The sequence below is a fragment of the Balaenoptera ricei genome, chromosome 5, assembly GCF_028023285.1.
Source record: "Balaenoptera ricei isolate mBalRic1 chromosome 5, mBalRic1.hap2, whole genome shotgun sequence".
NCBI classification, from domain to species: Eukaryota; Metazoa; Chordata; class Mammalia; order Artiodactyla; family Balaenopteridae; genus Balaenoptera; species Balaenoptera ricei.
The window spans coordinates 33,740,170-33,760,412 of record NC_082643.1 but is presented as its reverse complement, the minus strand read 5'-3'; the positions used below and the strand labels follow the sequence as shown (position 1 = coordinate 33,760,412).

Here is a 20,243-nt window from a genome sequence, read left to right as displayed (position 1 = left end):
TAAAAAGATGAGTATGGTAAAATTCCTACCCTGCAGGAACTAACTATTTAATAATGAAAATAATCATTAGAGAATGTGGTAAATTGGAGCATAGATGACAGAGCAACTAACTTCATTCAGAGGATGTAGATATTTTAGAGACATTTGAGCTGGGTATTGAAGAGTTCTCTGTATCATTCTAAGAAATACATATTATGTTTGAGTGTAATTGATCTTTCAGGGCTTCCATCTGACCATATTGCCGTTTTAGACTTTGTATACATATCCTGTTTTTCTAAATATAACTATTTTTTTTTTACTGCTGGTTTTATGATTTACAGCTTTCATACAGACCAAAGAGTAGTTGTTTAAGTGGAAATGGAAGGTTTCTTTCTTGGGTAAAGTCTAAGCTGGTAGGCAATCCAAGGAATTAGGGAAAATCTAATGTATTATGTCACTAGGCTCCTCCTGCCTTGTTCCACTATTGCCTCAGCTTTGTTCTTCTTTTGCAGCCATGTTTTATATTCACATTCTTGCCCTTTGGAAAGAGGCAAGAGTAAGTTGAGGACAAGCAGCTTCTTTTTTAAAGGATGTGACTAGGAAGTTGGGTACATCACTTCTGCTCACGTCATAATTTCTAATGTAGCCACACGGTTACTCTTAGCTGCAAGGGAGTTTGGGAAGTGTAATACCAAGCTGAGTTCCCTAAAACTGCAAGGGAGGATGGGTCTACTGCTAAATGTAATAAGGATAAAATACATGATGGGGGATAATTAGTAGTTAATGCTACAATAACAAATCAGGAAATTGATATTATAGAATATACCAGAAGAAGATTCTGGTTTTGACTTGGGAGGTTCTAATGTAACAATTTTTTTAGACTTGATACTATCGCATTAGTTTATTAAAACTGTCTTTGTCATGCTTCGTGTTCCTTTCCCAATTTCACCCGAGAAGAATGAAGGCATTAATAGGTAAAAGAAATGGGCACCCAATGGTAGGAAAAAAGAAGAAACTAAGAGAATAAACTTGTACTCCTTGAGGAGAGAATTTGTATGTGTCTTCTATCCCATTGCCTGTGGAACAAGAACTATTTGTGGAAGGAAGGAGAGGTCAAGGGTTCTAGAGTAAGACCAGCAAAAACAGGTCAGAAAGCTTTATTCACAGATAGCAGTAAGGCCACTCCTAAAATGAGTTTGCTTTGGACTTCTGGCAGTCCTCAGAGAGTAACAAAGTTAGATCACAAAGGAGGGGAGTGTGTTGTGTCCACGTGTCAGAGAATATGGTGTGGGGAGTAAGGCAGGTGTTCCTGTAAGATTAGTTCACCATTTTCAGTTCTCAGTAAAGATGATCTAATGTGCAGGAAGCCTGTTCAAGAGATTAGTTAACCTTTTTCAGTTCTCAGAAAAGATAGGCAAAATGTAAGTCCAGGGAAAGCATGTTCTGTGGTTTAATTTTATGAAGAAAATAGATGGGTTAGGCAAGTTCAGGGAAAGTATATTCTCTGGTTTTGTACTTATAAAAAAAAATAGGCTAACTTTTTAAAATGAGAGTTGCAGAAAAAGCTTAACCCCTTACAGAAGGAACCCTCCTTTATTTGTGTGATAATCAAACTATCAAAGTACAAGATGGAATTACCAGTCAGAATGCCTTGTAATGGCACTGAACTGTGTGCATTTCCAAGTGCTTGGAAGATTAGAAGTTCTCATCTGAATAAATAAACATTAATTGCAGATATTCTATACATCCTCATCCATTGACAAAAATAAATTATCTAAACAAAAATAGAAATCCAGATCCTTGTATTTTCACAACAGATTCCCTGTCCCACGTTTATTGCCAACAACCCTGACAATATGTGCCATAGGAACTTGTTGGTGAATCCATTCATTATTGATCCTGCTGCTTACAATGGCTCAAGTAAGACTGCTGGTACCTGGGAGTGAGACTACTAGCCACATTCATGGCTTGTCTCTAGAGTTTTGATTCCTCTTTTGATTCAGGTCATAAGAAACCAAAATTCTGAACAGTATTATCTTAATCTGCTGCAGAAATACTTCTTAATTTAAATCTTCCTAGCATTAAACTTACTGCTTCTCTAAAGGTGAATAAGAGACTCTTCTTAGGTTGCAAGTGATTCTTTTGAATCTTTCACAAAAAGTATAAACTAAAGATATCATTCCTTCTTCTGCATGTAACAATAATCTTCTTGAACCATGCACGCTAATAGTTCCTTACATTTCTTTATTCATCCAACAATTACAGTGTCATATACCTTTCTAGGCTCTAGAACAGTGTTGTCTACTAAAATTTTCTATGATGGAAATCTGCACCAACCATTGTGACAGTCACTAGCCACATGTGGCTTTTGAGCACTTGAAATGTCATGAATATTTACTGAGGAACTGAATTTTTAAATTTTAACTAACTTAAATTTAAATAGCTACATTTGGCTAGTGGCTACTGTATTGACAGTGCAGCTCTTGTGATGTAATGGTTAAAAATAAAGTCCCTACCTTCTTGGAGTTTACACTTCTATGATATCCCTAAACTAGCTTAAGCAATTTATGGTATATCACCTCACTTAATCCTTCCAACAGCTTTTTAAAAAATGATACCACTTGTTTGGAAACTTTTCTTAGTGGTTTTTTTCTGGGGGGGGGCGCCGCATCAGGTCTTAGTTGCTTCAGGGCATGTGGGATCTTAGTTCCCTGACCAAGGATCGAACCCACATCCCCTGCATTGGAAGGCGGATTCTTTACCACTGGACCACCAGGGAAGTCCTGTTTGGAAAGCTTTAATGACACTCCCTGCTATGAACCATATTGTTTCCCTCCAAAATTCATATATGGTAGCCCTCCCCCTCCCCCATGTGACTCTATAGGATATAGGACCTTTAAGGACGTGATTAAGGTTAAATGAGGTCATAAGGGTGGAACCTTGATCTAATAAAACTAGTGTCCTTATACAAGAAGGAGAGACACCAAGAGATCACCCTCTCTCTGCCAGGGGAGGATATAGTAAAAAGTCTGCAAGTCCTATTAATGAGGAAGAGAGTTCTCACCAGAAACTAAACCCTGCCAAAACCTTATCTTAGACTTTCCAGCCTCCAGAACTTTGAGAACTTAGATTTCTGTTGTTTGAGCCTCTCAGTCCAATATTTTGTTATGGCAGCCTGAGCACACTAAGACACCCCCAATCTTCCTTTTGTATTGATACTTTAGTATCATGACTCTAGCTTCAGTATTTTCTATCATCTAGTTGCAATAGCTGTCAAAGCTAATTTTCCTGTGGTAACTCTACAGAATATAGTTGCATGATCACTTCTTCTTATATTTACATTATTTTCATATCTTTGCCTTCCAAGTAATTTTTATCCAAATGTTATTTATGGCTTAAGGACTATCTTAAATTTTACTTCCTTAAGGAAATTTTCTCCTACTCCATCCCTTCCCACCCTTTGAATTCCTATAGAATCTAGAACTTAACAACTTAATCGATATTTCTTACTTTTCAGTTTGATTTCCTTAAATGTGTAAAATTCTTCTAGGGCTAGAATCTTACTTTTTTCATAACATCAATCTTAAGTTAGCTTAATTCTGATGAAGAAAAGAGAGAATTGACTTACTCTCAGGCCAAGGGAATGTATTGAATCAATTACAAATTGCAATTTATCCAATATATCAAACCTAGTAATTTGAAAAACTGTTGTGTTTGGTAATCTTATCTTTGGATATTGTACTGCAATATTGAGCAGATGCCTATTTAAAAGAAGAAGTCTAACATATTACCTTGTGATCTAAAACTATAGAAAGGTAATATAGATTGCCTTCTGAAAATATTTTGAACTTTTTAATGGCAGAAGATGAATTAAAATAACATGAGAGAATATTATTTCAGAAGTTTCTTTAAAGATTTTCATGTTTCCAGTTTTTCACTTCTCTTTAGTGTCTAATATACCATATTGATTGTCATTAATACCTTATTGATATGTATTCTTTTTAGTTTGTTAAATCATACTCTATGAAATAATGTTTAGAAAACATTAAGGAAATACAGTGTTAGAGAAAGGTATTTTAAGTATTCTTTTCTTCATTTCAAATATTTTTGAGTAGTAGTTAGATAGTTGTGAAGAATGCTGATTTTGATTATTGGAAAGGTAAACACTGAGAGTGTCTTAGTTATATGCCTTTTCAGCAGAGCTACTATTCCAGAGTTAAATCAATATTTAGTATAGCTTGGCAAACTAAATTTCAGTCTTTGCATCCTGGTTGAGGATTAGTAACCCCCTGGCAGCAGAAAGATGGCAGTGTTATTTCCAGGCAGTTTGTTCTTCTCAATATCAAGACAAGGCCTAGTTGGCCCTATGTGTCTAAAGCTGCCAGTTTTCCTGTGGCTTCTTTATTCCTTTATCCAGCTGCTACTCACTGCTATTGCCACATTTGCCCTCTGGCTCATGGGATTGAATGCTCAGCTTCCCCTGAGGCTACTGTTAATGCTTCCTTTTTACTCTATTGGCTGGGAATGCACTTGGCATCCTCTGTCTCAAACCTCTCCTCCCTCTTTTTCAACAGACACCAAGCACTTAAGTAGCACTTTCAGCCTCCACCAGTTATCAGTAGTAGCTTTCAACCCCTCATTTCTGATCTGGTAACTCAGCACACTGTCCCAAGAGAGCTTAAGTAAGCCAATTTGCCTCCTCTTCCCTCCTTCCTATGTCTGTTGGTCTTCCTTTTCTCTTTTTCCTCTTTATCCATTTCCTTGATTGTGCTTTTGTTTTTGTTTTACTCTCTGTATAATCTTTCTGATGATTTTTTTCCGTTTGCTTTTAGTACTACAGATGGCACAGAGTTAGGCAAATATTTGAAGTAGAAAATAAAACATTAGTAAATTTTTAAAAATAAGTTTGCACAATATTTTAACTGGATCAACTCAGAATTAAGTGTTTAGTTTTTTTTATACCTTAGTGTACTTGCCCATGTATGGCTGTAATACAGATTCTATATTATAAGTTTATTGGGGTTGTGGGTATTTTTTTTTTTGCTTTTATATGCAGAGTTGTAGATTTTATATTTATACAGGTCTACTTGTTCAAGACAAGTACATAATATATAATATAATATGGGAAAAGGTAAGTATTATTTCTACCAAGTGTTTCACAAGGAAAAGAAAAGCCATTTAGATTTTTGTTTGTTTTTACCTAAAATGATTTGAATATGCAATCTGAGTTTTTTTTGAAACTAACTCCCTTCTGAATATTCTATGAATGTTAGCTTTTCATTTTTTATGTAATGGTTTGTAAACATCTTTTAGAAATTTATAATCTAAGACTTGTGACCCAAAGATTAGAAAATAAAGATAATACCTGTTAATTTGGGAATTAAGAATAATAACAGCGCTCTGCAGGCCTCATTTATTAACTTCTGCAAAGGCTATTGGACAGTTCCAAATGTCTGCAAAATAAAAACATGAAAACTTCATATTGATAGTAATAGACGTGGATGAGCCATTTAAGGCCTTTATCCCCTTCTATCCTCACTTCCTTTTATTTTAATGCTTTCCTGTGGAAAAAAAACTTCAGGTGAACTTTATGTTTTATAAATCTAACCAATTGTATATTCTTTTTCTATAACCCTTTTTAACCAAAATAAATATTGTTTTACTCTTCCTCCACAATTAAGTCTGCATCTTAAAGGTACAAAGTGTTTTTCTCATTATAATCCCCTAAACGTGTTCTTGTTTTTGTTTAGTTTGTAAGGTTTAATGTTGGCTTTATGTTTAAGGGAAGCATCAGCCCATAAGAAGTTAGATGCCTTTTCTGAACCTTAAGAGTCTTGGCCACTCTGTTTCTATGCAGAGAAAAGGGAGTAGGGAGGGGCAGAAAGGAGAGGAGGATCTGCTTTATCACACTCCTAAGTAAGTATTCTCAGTTTAAAGATCTTTAGAAAAGGTGTTGTATATATCAGTGTTTCATAGGCTTTTATTTATTTATTTTTAACTTTTATTTATTTATTTTTTGAATTTTATTTTATTTATTTTTTTATACTGCAGATTCTTATTAGTCATCCATTTTATACACATCAGTGTATACATGTCAAACCCAATCTCCCAATTCATCACACCACCACACCCACCCCCCCGCTGCTTTCCAGCTTGGTGTCCATACGTTTGTTCTCTACATCTGTGTCTCTATTTCTGCCCTGCAAACCGATTCATGTGTACCATTTTTCTAGGTTCCACATATATGCGTTAATATACGATATTTGTTTTTCTTTTTCTGACTTACTTCACTCTGTATGACAGTCTCTAGATCCATCCACGTCTCCACAAATGACACAATTTCGTTCCTTTTTATGGCTGAGTAATATTCCATTGTATATATGTACCACATCTTCTTTATCTATTCATCTGTCGATGGGCATTTAGGTTGCTTCCATGACCTGGCTATTGTAAATAGTGCTGCAGTGAACATTGGGGTGCATGTGTCTTTTTGAATTATGGTTTCCTCTGGATATATGCCCAGTAGTGGGATTGCTGGCTCATATGGTAATTCTATTTTCAGTTTTTTAAGGAACCTCCATACTGTTCTCCATAGTGACTGTATCAATTTACATTCCCACCAACAGTGCAAGAGGGTTCCCTTTTCTCCACACCCTCTCCAGCATTTGTTGTTTGTAGATTTTCTGATGATGCCCATTCTAACTGGTGTGAGGTGATACCTCACTGTAGTTTTGATTTGCATTTCTCTAGTAATTAGTGATGTTGAGCAGCTTTTCATGTACTTCTTGGCCATCTGTGTGTCTTCTTTGGAGAAATATCTATTTAGGTCTTCAGCCCATTTTTGGATTGGGTTGTTTGTTTTTTTAATATTGAGCTGCATGAGCTGTTTATATATTTTGGAAATTAATCCTTTGTCCATTGATTCATTTGCAAATATTTTCTCCCATTCTGAGGGTTGTCTTTTCGTCTTGTTTGTAGCTTGCTTTGCTGTGCAAAAGCTTGTAAGTTTCATTAGGTCCCATTTGTTTATTTTTGTTTTTATTTCCATTACTCTAGGAGGTAGATCAAAAAAAATCTTGCTGTAATTTATGTCAAACAGTGTTCTTCCTATGTCTTCCTCTAAGAGTTTTATAATGTCTGGTCTTACATTTAGGTCCTTAATCCATTTTGAGTTTATTTTTGTATATGGTGTTAGGGAGTGTTCTAATTTCATTCTTTTACATGGAGCTGTCCAGTTTTCCAAGTACCACTTATTGAAGGGACTGTCTTTTCTCCATCTTATATCCCTGCCTCCTTTGTCATAGATTAGTTGACCATAGGTGCGTGGGTTTATCTCTGGGCTTTCTGTCCTGTTCCATTGATCTATATTTCTGTTTTTGTGCCAGTACCATATTGCCTTGATTACTGTAGCTTTGTAGTATAGTCTGAAGTCTGGGAGTCTGATTCCTCCAGCTCCGTTTTTTTCCCTCAATACGGCTTTGGCTATTCGAGGCCTTTTGTGTCTCCATACAAATTTTAAGATTTTTTGTTCTACTTCTGTAAAAAATGCCATTGGCAATTTGATAGGGATTGCATTGAATCTGTAGATTGCTTTGGATAGTATAGTCATTTTCACAATATTGATTCTTCCAATCCAAGAACATGGTATATCTCTCCTTACGTTTGTATCATCTTTAATTTCTTTCATCAGTGTCTTATAGTTTTCTGCATACAGGTCTTTGGTCTCCCTAGGTAGGTTTATTCCTAGGTATTTTATTCTTTTTGTTGCAATGGTAAATGGGAGTGTATCTGTAATTTCTCTTTCAGATTTTTCATCATTAGTGTATAGGAATGCAAGAGATTTTGGTGCACTAATTTTGTATCCTGCAACATTACCAAATTCATTGATTAGCTCTAGTAGTTTTCTGGTGGCATCTTTAGGATTCTCTATGTATAGTATCATGTCATCTGCAAACAGTGATAGTTTTACTTCTTCTTTTCCGATTTGGATTCCTTTTATTTCTTTTTCTTCTCTGATTGCCATGGCTAGGACTTCCAAAACTATGTTGAATAATAGTGGTGAGAGTGGACATCCTTGTCTTGTTCCTGATCTTAGAGGAAATGCTTTCAGTTTTTCACCATTGAGAATGATGTTTGCTGTGGGTTTGTCATATATGGCCTTTATTGCGTTGAGGTAGGTTCCCTCTATGCCCACTTTCTGGAGAGTTTTTATCATAAATGGGTGTTGAATTTTGTCAAAAGCTTTTTCTGCATCTATTGAGATGATCATATGGTTTTTATTCTTCAATTTGTTAATATGGTGTATCACATTGATTGATTTGTGTATATTCAAGAATCCTTGCATCCCTGGGATAAATCCCACTTGATCATAGTGTATGATCCTTTTAATGTGTTGTTGGATTCTGTTTGCTAGTATTTTGTTGCAGATTTTTGCATCTATATTCATCAGTGATATTGGTCTGTAATTTTCTTTTTTGGTAGTATCTTTGTCAGGTTTTGGTATCAGGGTGATGGTGGCCTCATAGAATGAGTTTGAGAGTGTTCCTTCCTCTGAAATTTTTTGGAAGAGTTTGAGAAGGATGGGTGTTAGTTCTTCTCTAAATGTTTGATAGAATTCGCCTGTGAAGCCATCTGGTCCTGGACTTTTATTTGTTGGAAGGTTTTTAATCACAGTTTCAATTTCATTACTTGTGATTGGTCTATTCATATTTTCTATTCCTTCCTGGTTCAGTCTTGGAAGGTTATACCTTTCTAAGAATTTGTCCATTTCTTCCAGGTTGTCCAGTTTTTTGGCATAGAGTTGCTTGTAGTAGTCTCTTAGGATGCTTTGTATTTCTATGGTGTTTGTTGTAACTTCTCCTTTTTCATTTCTAATTTTATTGATTTGAATCCTCTCCCTCTTTTTCTTATTGAGTCTGGCTAATGGTTTGTCAATTTTGTTTATCTTCTCAAAGAACCAGCTTTTAGTTTTATTGATCTTTGCTATTGTTTTCTTTATTTCTCTTTCATTTATTTCTGCTCTCATCTTTATGATTTCTTTCCTTCTACTAACCTTGGGTTTTGTTTTTTCTTCTTTCTCTAGTTCCTTTTGGTGTAAGGTTCGATTGTTTACTTGAGATTTTTCTTGTTTCTTGAGGTACGCTTGTATTGCTATAAACTTCCCTCTTAGAACTGCTTTTGCTGCATCCCATAGGTTTTGGATCCTTGTGTTTTCGTTGTCATTTGTCTCTAGGTATTTTTTGATTTCCTCTTTGATTTCTTCAGTGATCTCTTGGTTATTGTTTAGCCTCCGTGTGCTTGTGTTTTTTACATTTTTTTCCTGGTAATTGATTTCTAATCTCATAGAGTCGTGGTCAGAAAAAATGCTTGATATGATTTGAATTTTCTTAAATTTACTGAGGCTTGATTTGTGACCCAAGATGTGATCTATCCTGGAGAATGTTCCATGCGCACTTGAGAAGAAAGTGTAATCTGTTTTTGGATGGAATGTCCTATAAATATCAATTAAATCTATCTGGTCTATTGTGTCATTTAAAGCTTGTGTTTCCTTATTAATTTTCTGTTTGGATGATCTGTTGTACACTCATTGGTGTAAGTGAGGTGTTAAAGTCCCCCACTATTATTGTGTTACTGTTGATTTCCTCTTTCATAGCTGTTAGCAGTTGCCTTATGTATTGAAGTGCTCCTGTGTTTGGTGCATATATATTTATAGTTGTTTTATCTTCTTCTTGGATTGATCCCTTGATCATTATGTAGTGTCCTTCTTTGTCTCTTGTAATAGTCTTTGTTTTAAAGTCTATTTTGTCTGATATGAGAATTGCTACTCCAGCTTTCTTTTGATTTCCATTTGCATGGAATATCTTTTTCCATCCCCTCACTTTCAGTCTGTATGTGTCCCTAGGTCTGAAGTGTGTCTCTTGTAGACAGCATATATATAGGTCTTGTTCTTGTATCCATTCAGCAAGCCTGTGTCTTTTGGTTGGAGCATTTAATCCATTCACGTTTAAGGTAATTATTGGTACGTATGTTCCTATGACCATTTTCTTAATTGTTTTGGGTTTGTTTTTGTAGGTCCTTTTCTTCTCTTGTGTTTCCCACTTAGAGAAGTTCCTTTAGCATTTGTTGTAGAGCTGGTTTGGTGGTGCTGAATTCTCTTAGCTTTTGCTTGTCTGTGAAGCTTTTGATTTCTCCATCGAATCTGAATGAGATCCTTGCCAGGTAGAGTAATCTTGGTTGTAGGTTCTTCCCTTTCATCACTTTAAATATGTCATGCCACTCCCTTCTGGCTTGTATAGTTTCTGCTGAGAAAACAGCTGTTAACTTTATGGGAGTTCCCTTGTATGTTATTTGTCATTTTTCCCTTGCTACTTCAATAATTTTTCTTTGTCTTTAATTTTTGCCAGTTTGATTACTATGTGTCTCGGTGTCTTTCTCCTTGGGTTTATCCTGCGTGGGACTCTCTGCACTTCCTGGACTTGGGTGGCAATTTCCTCTCCCATGTTACATAAGTTTTCAACTATGATCTCTTGAAATATTTTCTCTGGTCCTTCCTCTCTCTCTTCTCCTTCTGGGACCGCTATAATGCGAATGTTGTTGCGTTTAATGTTGTCCCAGAGGTTTCTTAGGCTGTCTTCATTTCTTTTCATTCTTTTTTCTTTATTCTGTTCCGCAGTAGTGAATTCCACCATTCTGTCTTCCAGGTCACTTATCTGTTCTTCTGCCTCAGTTATTCTGCTATTGAATCCTTCTAGTATATTTTTCATTTCAGTTATTGTATTGTTCATCTCTGTATGTTTGTTCTTTAATTCTTCTGTGTCTTTGTTAAATATTTCTTGCATCTTCTCGATCTTTGCCTCCATTCTTTTTCCGAGGTCCTGGATCATCTTCACTATAATTATTCTGAATTCTTTTTCTGAAAGGTTTCCTATCTCTACTTCATTTAGTTGTTTTTCTGGGGTTTTATCTTGTTCCTTCATCTGGTACATAGCCCTCTGCCTTTTCATCTTGTCTATCTTTCTGTGAATGTGGTTTTTGTTCCACAGGCTGCAGGATTGTAGTTCTTCTTGCTTCTGCTGTCTGCCCTCTGGTGGAAGAGGCTATCTAAGAGGCTTGTGCAAGTTTCCTGATGGGAGGGACTGGTGGTGGGTAGAGCTGGGTGTTGCTCTGGTGGGCAGAGCCCAGTAAAACTTTAATCTGCTTGTCTGCTGACTGGTAGGGCTGGGTTCCCTCCCTGTTGGTTGTTTGCCCTGAGGCGACCCAACACTGGAGCCCAGGCTCTTTAGTGGGCCTAATGGCAGACTTGGGAGGGCTCATGCCAAGGAGTCCTTCCCAGAATGTCTGCTGCCAGTGTCCTTGTCCCTTGGTGAGCCACAGCTGCCCCCCGCCTTTGCAGGAGACCGTCCAACACTAGCAGGTAGGTCTGGTTCAGTCTAATATGGGGTCACTGCTCCTTCCCTTGGTTTCGATGCGCACACTACTTTGTGTGTGCCCTCCAAGAGTGGAGTCTCTGTTTCCCCCAGTCCTGTCAAAGTCCTGCAATCAAATCCCACTAGCCTTCAAAGTCTGATTCTCTAGGAATTCCTCCTCCCGTTGCCGGACCCCCAGGTTGGGAAGCCTGACGTGGGGCTCAGAACCTTCACTCCAGTGGGTGGACTTCTGTGGTATAAGTGTTCTCCAGTTTGTGAGTCACCCACCCAGCAGTTATGGGATTTGATTTTGTTTTGATTGCACCCATCCTACTGTCTCACTGTGGCTTCTCCTTTTTCTTTGGATGTGGGGTATCTTTTTTGGTCAGTTCTGGTGTCTTCCTGTCGATGATTGTTCAGCAGTTAGTTATGATTCCAGTGCTCTCGCAAGAGGGAGTGAGATTATGTTCTTCTACTCTGCCATCTTGAACCAATCTCCACCAATTTTTCTTTAAAAAAAAAAGTCTGGGTGGGCTGGGGAATTGCCACACAGGGTGGAAAGAAGCATAAGAGTGGATCAGGTGGTTTCAGTGATCCTCAGAGAAGTTCTCAGAGACTCTAGTCTCTGGCAGAAAAACCACAGTACCCAGATAGAAGGCATGCTACTCTCCACTTCTTGTCACAGCTTGTTGATGAAGTGGCAGGAACCATTACCTGGGCATCCCAGCTATCCCAACAGCACTTCTCCAAGAGAAGAATTCCAAACTTTAGGCCTTCAGCCACCAGGCTAGCCCTGAATCTCTGTGAAGGGGCACTGCCCTGGCTGGGCTTCCAAAGCTCTCAAGCTTTATTCAAAAATAACACACCAGTGAACATCTTAAACCCCCTCGAGGCACTGCGGACTCTCCTTCGAGAATCAGGGGCCTGGGAAGAAACCAATGAGTTAGCAAAAGCCAGGGCGACTACCAGAGGAGTCCCCGTTGCCCTGGGCTGGGTCAATTCCAAGCAGTGGAGTCACAGAGACATCAGAAACTCTAGTCTGTAGTGATAGTTCATCCTGCTCAGCCCGAGACTTCAGTCCCCTATTGTCCAACACGGCCCTGAGGTACCTGAGTTACCTGTACACCGGCAGCTGTGCAAAGATGGCGCAGTGGTTGCCTTCCCTTTGTTGGAAGGTTTCACAGTGGCCTCCAGGCGGACCCCAAAGCCACCATCTTCACCATCCACAAGTTCACTGCACAAAGAGCTCACAGCCTTTCAAATAGGTATAAAAACTGCACCACTGTTTTATTGTTTGCATTAAGGAAACAGTAAACAATGGATATCTTATTATAATAAATTGAATATACTTTTTAAGCTACACATATGATCCCTGCCAGACTGTAATGCCACACACACACCCTTTCCACCACCCATAAGGCAGATGGGTAGCTATTGACAATTTTAGCATTTAGAAATTCTTTTTGATAGTCTTTTTTTTTCATTTTTAAAATTATTTATTTATTTACTTATTTCTGGCTGCGTTGGGTCTTTGTTGCTGTGTACGGGCTTTCTCTACTTGCGGCGAGCAGGGGCTGCTCTTTGTTGTGGAGCACAGGCTGTATGTGTGTGGGCTTCAGTAGTTGCGGTGCACAGGTTTCTCACTGCGGTGGTTTTTCTTGTTGCGGAGCATGGGCTCTAGGCACACAGGCTTCAGTAGTTGTGGCAGTTGGCTCAGTAGTTGTGGCGCATGGGCTTAGTTGCTCCGTGGCATGTGGGATCTTCCCAGACCAGGGCTTGAACCCATGTCCCCTGCATTGGCAGGTGGATTCTTAACCACTGCACCACCAGGGAAGCCCCTTGATAGTGTCTTGCTCTCATTCAAACGCACTTAAAAAAATTCTGCCATCAGGAAGGTAACAGTTGCTACCTCCATTTTGTTAAACTTGTGTGCTGCAAATATATAGAATACAATAATGATGCTCTTGGTCTTTCATATACATTTTATTCATATACATTGCCCTGAGATACTTCTGTCATACAAGAGTTATATGATACCTGGATGGCAAACTTCTATAAATTATATAAGTACTTCATGTCCTCAAAGTTTTTAAGTTACCTATAGAAAATTGACCAAGAAATAATTCTTATTTTAAGTAATTTTTCCTGTGGTGGCATCAGTAAGTGAATTTTTAAAGATCAATGTACTTTTTTAGTACCACTTTGAGCAATACTGTCCGATTTCTGCATGCAGTACTCCTTGCTTATGTTCATATAATCTTCCATAAGACATACTAATTTGAAATGAGTTACTAAGTATTCTTTTTCTGGATGCATCTAAAAACAGAAATAGATATCCATAGACCTGGTGAAAGTTGAAGTAAGTTTGTATAGATATTACAAATACAAATCATCTTGGCATATTTCAGTACTTGTTTACCATCATTTTGGCTGCCCATAACATTTTTGCTATTCATTTCTATATTTGTTGTTGTCATCAGTAGGTTGGCTTCTCTGAACATTAGAAATTTTTATTGTGTCAGTAGTTTAGGCCATATTTTCCATTTTTATTACTTTCTACTATATTCTTTTTTAAGACCAATGTCTACTCTTGACTTTTGAGGGTCTATGTTAATTTAAATTTAGTTAATCAACTATCTTAGAAACTATTGGATTAATTTGCCTTGAAAAAAATCACAAAACCTTGTTCATATTTACAACTTAACTTTTCAGAGCCACAATCCTTTGGCCTCAGAGAGGGGCTTTCTCCTGGCATTCCAGTCTTCTGTATGTATCCTCTTTCTTAAGCAGTTTTCTAGCAAATCTCTGCTGGCATGAAACAAGACTTCAAGGCTACTTTCTTGCTTTAGCACTCTTAAACTTTGTTAAAATTAGTTGCCTTCAATTCTTTACCTGTAAATTATATATTTGTGTATTATGTTGTTTTTTTTTTTCTCATTGAGAATTGTTATTTTTGGAACCTCCCTAGAGACAGAACATGAAACAACCTGAATTGTCTGCAAAATAGATCATAGATGTCCAAGTGATGCCATCAAGTCTTTGACTAATTTTAAACGATTAAGCAGAGAAGAGTATGTATATTGATGTCTATCAGAAGTACAAAGAAACTACAGTTTCTTTGTTCAGTTTCTTTGAACAGTAATGTTCAGTAACATTTTGCAGTTATCAATCTGCCATCATTTGAGAACTTTCCCTTTTTTGCACCCAGTGTATCATCAGTGATGTTTTTAAGTGCTTGAGGAACTGTGGATTTTATAGCTGATAGACATGTGGTATCTACATATTTTCTCTCTATCTTTACTCTCTTTTATTTTCTCTGCTTGACCCAGGAATAAATAGGAATAAAAATGGTAAATCACACCAGTTAGACAATGTTTGTTTGTTTTTTTAAAATGTTACCAAAAACATCAAAGAAAAAGTAAATTGAACTTTATAAAAATTTAAAACTTTTGTGGTTCAACGGACACTATGAGGAAAGTGAAAAGGCAATCCACAGAATGGGAGAAAATATTTACAAATAATATATCTGATAAGAGTCTACTATTCAGATTGTGCAAAGGACGCTTACAATTCAGGAATAAAAAGACAACCCAGTTAAAAACTGAGCAAAGTATCTGAGTAGGTATTCCTCCAAAGAAGATATACAAATGGTCAAAAAGCATATGAAAAGATGTTAACATCATGAGTCATAAAGAAATGCAAACAAAACCACTTCACAGCCACTAGCATAGCATCAAAAAGACAGACAATAAAAAGTGTTGGTTAGCATATGCAAAAATTGGAACCTTCATACACTGCTAATGAGGTAAAATGATGTACTCTCTTTGGAAAGTTTGGCAAGTCCTCGAAAAGTTAAATACAGAGTTACCATATGACCCAGCAGTTCCTCTCTCTTTTTTTTTGAACTTTCATAGGGATTCCCTTGGTGGGAGGGATTGCCCCATCACAGCAAGTGAACAAAGACCCGATGACCATCTGGCAGGGATTGTAGAGAGAAGATTCATGCCAGGATGGAACTGCTGACCTCCAAAATCCCTTCTGGCCCTGGAATATGTAGTGACACCAGTTAACAGAGATGCCTGGGTTTACCCAACAGCCAAGGTGGTCAATGTGACGTTTTGGCTCAGGACTGCTGGGCTCATGACATCATTCCACAGGCTCCGCTGCCCTCTGTACCAATGAGCTGGACACCTTTGGTCCCCTGGGGTGGCCTGTGCACTCCCCAAGAGCTTGAGAGCCCTTAGGAGCTCTGTGCTCCTATTTTGCATATTGGATTAGGCTAAGATTCTGTACTGTGGGAAGGTGCCAAGAAGCCATCAAAGGGGATTGGTTGCAGGACCCCCTGATTACCTTAATCCACTAATGCTCAAGTCCCTTGCAGTTGGCCTCTGTATAGGCAGGTTCTGCACCTGCAGATTCAACTTGGATCCATGGTTCATTGAATCTGTGGTTGCAGAACCTGCAGATACAGAGGGCCAACTGTATACCCAAGAGATTGAGAACATAGGTCTACACAAAAATATGTACATAATGTTCATAGCAACTTTATTAATAATAGCCAAACAATGAGAACAACCCATATGTCCATCAGTTGATGAATGGATTAACAAAATGTGGTATATCCATACATTTACTATTGTTTAGCCATGTAAAGGAGTGAAGTACTGGTACATTCTACAGCATGGGTGAACCATGAAAACTTTATGCTAAGTGAAAGAATCCAGACATTAAAGACCACATATTATATGATCCCATTTGTATATGAAATATCCAGAATAGGAAAATCCATAGAAAGACAAAGTAGATTAGTGGTTACCAGGGGGTGGAGGTGGGGAAATGGGGAGTGAGTGCTAATGTGTATGGGGTTTCTTCTTGGTGTAATGAAATGAAAATTAGTGATGATGGTTGCACATCTTTGTGAATATACTGAATTGTACACTTTATTTTTTTTTAATTTATTTATTTATTTTGGGCTAAGTTGGGTATTCGTTGCTTCGCATGGGCTTTCCCTAGTAGCAGTGAGCGGGAGCTATTCTTCGTTGCAGTGTGTGGGCTTCTAATTGCGGTGGCTAGTCTTGTTGCGGAGCACAGGCTCTAGGCACGCGGGCTCAGTAGTTGTGGCTCGCGGGCTTAGTTGCTCCGCAGCATGTGGGATCTTCCTGGACCAGGGATCGAACCCCTGTCCCCTGCATTGGCAGGCAGATTCTCAACCACTGTGCCACCAAGGAAGTCCCAGTTGTACCCTTTAAAAGGATGAAGTCTGTGGTGTATGAATTATATTTCAATTAAAAAAAAAAGCACACCAGTTGTCATTTTAATTCATAAATTGTGTGAAGGGATTTGAAGTGTCTCTGGAAAATTTAAGAGTTTTAGAGCTAGGCATAAATTATATTGGTACCTTTACAAGAGTCTATTAGATTAAGACACTTAAATTTAGCTTTTCAAGCTATTTTCCTAGAGTAATGTTAAAAAACAAAATGTACTTAATTAAGATAAATGAACAAATAGAAAATAATGAAAAGCTGTCTTTTTTTATATTGCTGATGTGTGCATTTTTATAAAATACACATTTTCTTTTTAGTTAGAAGTTCTCACACTTTTAGTGTTTAAGAGTTTGTTAGAAATGCAGATACCAGGATCCCACACCATACCTGTTAACATTGATTCTGGGTGTCTGGGAATTAGGCCCGAGGATAATTTTCTAACAAACTTCCTAGGTGATCCTGAGGTAGATGGGTTTCATATCTCTTGCCATATTTGGATTACTTTAGTTTTGTATTTATTTCAAAAGGAAAGTAATGATTAAGAGGACAGAAAAACTAACTTTGCTGAGGGTTAGTTCACAGGTACTTTGGAAACCTTATTATGAATAGAGTTGGGAGATCCTTGCAGTTCTAACACTGGCTTGACCCTTTGCCAGTGAGGAGTGACATTGTTGTGATCCTGAATTATCTATTGTTGTTATTTTTTTTCCTGTGTATGGATTTCATGGTTTATCTTTTATTTGCCTTCATGAATGCTACCTTGGCAACATAATAACCAGTGATATGTGAACAGTGTTAGAAGACAAAGCCAAGAAGTCCAGCATATCTTCCTGGAGTTAATAACAGGGCAGCTGAAGATGTTATTCACAAAGAAAGTGGCACTTCTCATTTATCATCAGAGCATATGCTATGAGTTATGTTTCTAGTAATGGTGATAGTTTTGGAGGATTTTTGTTTTGTCTTTTGTTTGAACCATTTTCAACATAATTCCCTTTTCAACTAAAGCATGGGTATGTGACTCTCTTTACTGAGATCAGAGACATGTCTTTGACTATGAAATGTTGTTTTCTAAGTGTGAAACCTTAGGATTGGACCAATAACGTGACACTCATTATTGCCATCTTCTATCCATTTTAATCAACCAACAACCATTGTTTTTCTAATACAAACTTGGTATTTAAATTTTTAGCTTCTGATGATATTTCTAATTGTGGAATTTTTGTATATAGACATTTACAATGATTTTTGATCCAATATTTACTTTTTTATGTAGTGATTTGCTATTAGTATATATATATATTTTTTCTATGCCAATGTTGCTCTTTCTTTTCTTTTTTTTTTTTTTTAACATCTTTGTTGGAGTATAATTGCTTTACAATGGTGTGTTAGTTTCTGCTTTATAACAAAGTGAATCAGTTATACATGCACATATGTTCCCATATCTCTTCCCTCTTGCGTCTCCCTCCCTCCCACCCTCCCTATCCCACCCCTCTAGGTGGTCACAAAGCACCGAGCTGATCTCCCTGTGCTATGTGGCTGCTTCCCACTAGCTATCTATTTTACATTTGGTAGTGTATGTATGTCCATGCCACTCTCTCACCCTGTCACATCTTACCCCTCCCCCTCCCCATATCCTCAAGTCCATTCTCTAGTAGGTCTGTGTCTTTATTCCTGTCTTGCCACTAGGTTCTTCATGACCTTTTTTTTTTTTTTCCTTAGATTCCATATATATGTGTTAGCATACTGTATTTGTTTTTCTCTTTCTGACTTCACTCTGTATGACAGACTAAGTCCATCCACCTCACTACAAATACCTCCATTTCGTTTCTTTTTATGGCTGATTAATATTCCATTGTATATATGTGCCACATCTTCTTTATCCATTCATCTGTTGATGGACACTTAGGTTGCTTCCATGTCCTGGCTGTTGTAAATAGAGCTGCAATGAACATTGTGGTACATGACTCTTTTTGAATTATGGTTTTCTCAGGGTATATGCCCAGTAGTGGGATTGCTGGGTCGTATGGTAGTTCTATTTTTAGTTTTTTAAGGAACCTCCATACTGTTCTCCATAGTGGCTGTATCAATTTACATTCCCACCAACAGTGCAAGAGGGTTCCCTTTTCTCCACACCCTCTCCAGCATTTATTGTTTCTAGATTTTTTGATGATGGCCATTCTGACTGGTGTGAGATGATATCTCATTGTAGTTTTGATTTGCATTTCTCTAATGATTAATGATGTTGAGCATTCTTTCATGTGTCTGTTGGCAATCTGTATATCTTCTTTGGAGGAATGTCTATTTAGGTCTTCTGCCCATATTTGGATTGGGTTGTTTGTTTTTTTGTTATTGAGCTGCATGAGCTGCTTGTAAATATTGGAGATTAATCCTTTGTCAGTTGCTTCATTTGCAAATATCTTCTCCCATTCTGAGGGTTGTCTTTTGGTCTTGTTTATGGTTTCCTTTGCAGTGCAAAAGCTTTTAAGTTTCATTAGGTCCCATTTGTTTATTTGTGTTTTTATTTCCATTTCTCTAGGAGTTGGGTCAAAAAGGATCTTGCTGTGATTTATGTCATAGAGTGTTCTGCCTATGTTTTCCTCTAAGAGTTTGATAGTGTCTGGCCTTACATTTAGGTCTTTAATCCATTTTGAGTTTATTTTTTTGTACGGTGTTAGGGAGTGTTCTAATTTCATACTTTTACATGTAGCTGTCCAGTTTTTCCAGCACCACTTATTGAAGAGGCTGTCTTTATATTTTGTTAATTGGTAAATTAATATATAAAATTGTTAGTAGTATATAATTAATAAGAATAGCTGAGAAATTATTTTAGTGTATTTTTTATTCTGAATCTAGCATATTATTTTATTCAAGTGATCACTAAGATACTAGTTATATATTTTAACATTATTGTCAGTCTATTTGAAGACATTTGTGCTCTTGCTTTCATCAGATGGCAGTGTTTTTCCTACATTACACATGTAATGTATATGGCAGGTTTTTCCTACCCTACATGTATGTTAAAATTACCTTTAGATTGTGACTGTTAGTTCTCTTCACCAGAGCTCCTGTGACTCTTTCTTCCATGTCTATAAGGCAGCCTAATGGCTTTGCTCAAAACCAGTTTCCCCGTCTCTGATGGTTGCATGCAAGTTGCCTGGTCTGCTCTTGATATTTCCCAGCGTTCCACATCTTGAAGTTATTTTTAGTATCTGGACTTCCTTTTTAGAAAATTGATCTGGGGAGTTTACATTCTTTAGACAATTAAGATTTTTGAAATTATAGCACTTTAAAAAATAATAAAAGCCATTAATAAAAGTGTGTTTTATTTTTGTCTGGAAATGTGATGATTTTGCTCAGGCACAGAAGAAATAGAGGCTGTGAAGGGCTATGACCAATTTATAAATGCAGCAGTTTTTATTGTGTACCTTTTACGGATTGCTGTCCAGTCAAGCAGAGGACAGTTAATGAGAAAAAAAAAATTCATAATATTCCCTACCTTGATGGGAGGATCAGTGTTCATTGGAGTTCAAAAACCAAACTGGGCAGGTTGCCTATTGTCAATCATTTATACATGAGAAGTGTGGAATTGTGCTAA

The 20,243-nt window shown here is 37.3% G+C and overlaps 1 protein-coding gene across 3 annotated transcripts in view; it reads left to right on the top strand.

Annotated features, from left to right (window-relative positions):
• The window catches only part of LRBA (LPS responsive beige-like anchor protein), a 737,360-nt gene that overhangs the window by 611,111 nt on the left and 106,006 nt on the right, over positions 1-20,243 (top strand). The window lies entirely within an intron of this gene.